Raw genomic sequence first — 5,586 nt, 5'->3', positions numbered from 1 at the left:
ATTCTACTCATTCGTGTATTTAAACCGTAAACCTCTTTATCAACAACCAACATTGTGAACTTTTACAAATATCCCCTTTTCCTATGCATACAATATATAGGAGTCCATATTGTTCATACCCTAACATTTATTCTGAACCCCTCAATCGTAATCCCTAATTTTATTGATTTTTGCAGTAAAAAACATTACAGTTGCTATTACATTGTGTTCACAACTATCAACATTCGAAAATGTTTTGGTTGTAGTTGTTGTTATTGAAAGCTGTGAATATTCACATTGATTGAAAATGGTTTGATAATCAAATTATTCCAGATGTTATTCGGTTGTTGTTCAATGCTGTGAACATTCACATGGTTTCAAAAATGTTTTAGCCAATTCTTTTTTGTTGCTGTTGATAACAGATGTGAACATTCACATTGAGTTAAAATGTTTGAGTAATCAGGTATTAATGGTGTTGTTGTTGTATGTTGTGAAAATTCACATGCATTGACACTCTTTGGCCAATTCTGTTGTTGTTCTTGTTGTTGAAAGATGTGAACATTCACATTGCCTGAAAATTGTAGGACAATCAGATATTATTGGTTTATTTTGTTCTAGGCTGTGAACATTCGCATTGCCTGAAAATTTTAGGAGATTCAAATATTATTGGTACTGTTGTTCTATGCTGTCAACATTCACAATGCCTGAAAATTTTAGGAGAGTCAGATATTATTGGTGTTGTTGTTCTAGGCCGTGAACATTCACATTGCCTGAAAGTTTTAGTTCAATCAGATATTATTGGTGCTTTTGCTCTAGGCTGTGAACATTCACATTGCCTGAAAATTTTAGGTGAGTCAAATATTATTGGTACTGTTGTTCTATGCTGTCAACATTCACATTGCCTGGAAATTTTGGGATAGTCAGATATTGTTGGTGCTGTAGTTCTAGGCTGTGAACATTCACATTACCTGAAAATTTTAGGAGAGTCAGATATTATTGGTGCTGTTGTTCTATACTGTGAACATTCACATTGCCTGAAAATTTTAGGACAATCAGATATTATTAGTGCTGTTCTTATATGTTGTGAACATTCACACTGCCTGAAAATTTTAGGACAATCAGATATTATTGGTGCTGTTGTTCTATGCTGTGAACATTCACATGGATTGAAAAATATTGGGCCAATGAATAGGGATATTTAGATTCTTTTCCCCCTATTGCGAATGTTTGCCTTGTTGGTATTGTTGATTATTAATGGTGATCCAATAAGTTGATCCATCATTTTATATGTTTGTGTTAACATCCACATGTTCTTCAATGGTGTTCATGGTTGTATAAAAATGCATTGTTTTCCATACACTGACACAATATGTACATTGTGTTTGTGCTGACACAGTCAAATATACATTCATGTACATATGTGAATGTTCACAACCACACACAAACTCTGGTGATTCACACCCACGCACACAACTGTGAACATGCACATCAGTGGAAATGCTGTGAATGTTCACATCTGTTCCACTATGCTAATCACATGAGCCTTCACTTAATTTTTTTTAAATGCTCCATTTTGCAGATGTTGCACAAAACAAAACCGCAAAGCGAAAAAGAGATGAGTACCATGTGAAGGAAGAAACCCCACAAACAACTACTTGCACCAATGTCGACATGCGCCATGTGAACTACAGATCTAATATGACCGGACTGGTCAAATTAATGAAAACCACCAAGTTCACACAAGCACAGCTTCGGTGCCTTCAACAAACACCTTTTTGGAATTTGTTTGATGCATTGAGAAACAATTAGATCGACCTTGACAAATGCATGAAGTATGATGATGTTGTTGTGCATGTACTACAAATGTACCAAGCTTCAAAAGATGCCTTCTACATTGGGGAGAAGAAGATGAACATACACAACAGCGACATCAAGTTGATTTTTGGTGTGGACTGTGGCAGCAAGCCGATGGACATATCATATGGTGCGAAACCAAAGACTAGCATTGTAAACAAAAGATGCAAAAACGTCAGCCGGTTGACTTCAAAATGGATACGCACCCTTTTGACCGAGGCATTGAAAGGCAAAAAAAAAAGATGACAACGAAGAAGTTGCCCGACTAGTGTGCATGTATGCTTGCCAAAAGCTTTTTTTCTCAACAAGCGGAGAGACAATAGGATGGGGCTACTACGCACATATGGTCCCATTGGAAAGCATGCAAGAATATGATTGGACCAAGCAAATTAGGACAATGTTGACATCGTCTATTTTCCAAAATGACAAAAATCCAGCAAAAGTCACCGGCTGTGTCATGTTATTGATGGTAAGTACCTATGTTGTCAAATGATAACATTCACATGTCCTCCAGTGTTGTTCATCTATGCCAACTGTGAACATTGACATCTGTACCCCTGATGTGAATGTCCATAGGCAATTATATTTCACAGATGTGAATGTTCACATCTGAATCACTGATGCGAATGTCCACATTCATTCATAATATACTACTGTGAATGTTTACAACACTGCTCCATAGGCAATTATGTTTCACTAATGTGAATGTTCACATCTGAAGCACTGATGTGAATGATCACATTCACTCATAACATACTACTATGCATGTTCACAACAGTGCCACATCACTTATGTTTCACAGATGTGAATGTTCACATCTGAATCACTGATGTGAATGATGACATTCACTCATAACATACTACTGTGAATGTTCACAACAGTGCCACATCACTTACGTTTCACAGATGTGAACGTTCACATCTGAACCACTGATGTGAATGTTCACATTCAATGATAATGTACTACTGGGATGTTCACAACAATGCCACTGTGATTAATATTCACATAGGTTGCCATTACTATGCAAATGCTAAATAACAATATGTGTTTCTTGTTTTATTGAAGTACTGGTTGTGTGAGCACAGAACCATCCTACAACCTCACAGACCCAATGCTTTTCCTCGCTGTGTGAAGTGGGATCTGACTGCTTTACAGAAGAAGATGAAAACCACATCTTTAGCTGATTTGGGTTTTAATGAGGTAGGGCCTTCAACTACTGATCAAAACATTCACATTATAACACCACCCAAATATATACGTTAAGTAACATATTTTTTACATTTTCAGGTTAATGCCGGTGAACTCTTTGCAATCCCAACAGAATTACAAAAGTTCAAGCGTAAAACATTGAAGGTGGAGCCTGAAATTTATGAACCAGCCAGAACATCTCCCAACCTTTCTGACATCAAGGGAGAACAACACAATGGCAGCAACTCCCACTTTTCTGGGGATGGGGTGGAACTGAAGGACAGTAATGAGGGCATTCACATTCCATTTTGCAGCTAACATTATGACAGAGCTATTGTAATACTAAACACAAACCAACCTGATATCATTGATGTGCTTATCCAAGAAAATTGGAAGGCTTGGGGCGTCATAAGGCAATGGGAAGCAAAGTACAAACACCTTCAATTTTCATGGGAGTTAAGGGCAAGAGTCATAGCTGATCTTGAACATAAATTGTTTAACCAGTCCAGCCCGCCCAACGTGAATATCGAAATAAAGAAGTGCATGGAGCAGAAGGATAAAGAAATCAAACGCTTAACACAGCTGGTCATCGACTTAGAATGCGATAAAACAATTCTTCAGGATCTTTACGATGACCAGTCAGTCCACATTGTCACACAGGCTGTGGCAGAAAAGCAACCCCCTAGCCCAATGCAACACAATATCAGCCCACCTTCTAGGGTCAAGCGTATAAAGGAAAAAGATCGCAAAGAACATCGCTTGCCTAACTTCCAGTATCCAGACTTACCTGGCCAAAAGCAGCCCCATCCAGTCGAAATGGTTGAAGATGTGGAGAAACACCCACCAGCGAAGCAGCCAAAAAAATTATCCTTGACCAACAAATTCAAAGTCTGGACCAAGATGTCCAAACAAGACAAACAAAAGGTCCAAGCTTTACAAAAAAATGGAGGCGATGAGTAAGTGACTGTACAAACATCCAATGTTAACATTCACATTCCGTAATAGTCTATATTCATCACCGTGTTCAATTTTTTTGGTTTGTTCAGATCTGTGCAATGTAAATATTTACATTGGTTTGTTCATAATGCACAGGCTGCTGGTGTGGAAAGGAGATTCAAAGGCTACACAAGTGTATTTTGATGACATTGTCAACCTTATCAAGGAGGAATCAATACACAGCAATGTATGCCATTACAAACATAATTCACTCTTCATGCATATGCACACACAAACACACACACACTCACAGCCACAAAATCTATATAATATGACCCCATGTTTGTGCAGCTCATAGATGCATATGCTGAACTGTTGCATGAACAACAAGAGGTGGTCAACCCAACTTCGGATGAAGCCTCATTGATCTTCACGAGCATGTGTTTGGTAAAATCTATCATTCCATTATTTGTAATGTGAATGTGAAACTTCACAGTCCATTAATTATTTGTCAAATGTGTACAGAAAGTGATACGAGAGTACCATCCTCGCAAAAGAGGTAAACACATTGATGCACATGTCAAAAACTACCAAGGAGAGAGATACCTACTATTCCCATTGCATCATGAGTACCACTGGACGATAGTTGTGTATGATGCTAAAGACAATTTGTGGAGGCATTACAACTCATTGCGCCCAAGAACAAGCATACATGACCCGCATATCGACCAAGCACAGGAAGTTGTAAGTGGCTATTTTTCAACACAAACATGACTTGTTCTCATGCATTAAATGACTGTACACACACATATGTTTGTTGGTGCCTAATTTGAAATTCCATACACAGAGGAAGTACAATGAGCATATTGTGAGTGTTATTGGCGAGTCATCACCATTGTACACTAAGTTAGCAGGCCAAAATCCAGCACAACCAACCAAAAGTGTTGATGTCTGTCCTCAGCAAGGCGACGACTCGTAAGCCTCATTACATTTTTTTCAAATCCTCCATAACCATTATGCAAATATTCATGTCAACTGCTAATCAAAACCATTTCGCATTTACAGAGTGGACTGCGGACCTGCAGTATGTTACATCATGCGGGCGCACATATATCATGAAGAAATTGTGGGTAGCCTCAATAGTTCAGAATGGTATGGACTACGAGATTTGTTAGTGCATAGTTTTTTGAATCATAAGAAATCAGAGCTTCATTGAAACCTATAGGTGGGGGTGTCCACCTACAAACTAACCAACAGTCGATTTGAATGTTAATATGGAATGCGTTGATATTTTGACACAACAACTGATTGTAAAACAGTGATACAACATCTGTTAATGGAAAAAAGCCAGCTGCGAATTTTGAACTACTTTTGGTGTTGTTATGTTTTACATATGTGAATGTTCACAGTTGTACCACTAATGTGAATGTTCACATTCACTTACGATATCCATACTGTTGTGTTGTTATGAGTGTAATTTCTGCGAATGTTTGAACCTGACTGTTCTATAATACACATACTTTGTGCAGGAGTGTACACTTGGTCTACATGACATAATTACGGATCACATACATATGTGTGAATATTCACATTTGTTCTTGCTCATAACAGTTGTAAATGTCATTCTTC

The 5,586-nt window shown here is 37.9% G+C and overlaps 1 long non-coding RNA gene across 1 annotated transcript; it reads left to right on the top strand.

The window, feature by feature from the left end:
• The first annotated feature begins 4,084 nt into the window (after positions 1-4,084).
• Positions 4,085-4,811, top strand: LOC114301511 (uncharacterized). Its single transcript, XR_014363087.1, has 3 exons — positions 4,085-4,204; positions 4,309-4,404; positions 4,483-4,811. It is a non-coding gene; the product is annotated as an uncharacterized LOC114301511 (long non-coding RNA).
• Positions 4,812-5,586: the final 775 nt, after the last annotated feature.

This window comes from Camellia sinensis, chromosome 3, assembly GCF_055761805.1.
Source record: "Camellia sinensis isolate YWXY chromosome 3, ASM5576180v1, whole genome shotgun sequence".
Lineage (NCBI taxonomy): Eukaryota > Viridiplantae > Streptophyta > Magnoliopsida > Ericales > Theaceae > Camellia > Camellia sinensis.
Note: the sequence above shows the minus strand (reverse complement) of the source record. Positions and strands in the feature narration are given on the sequence as shown.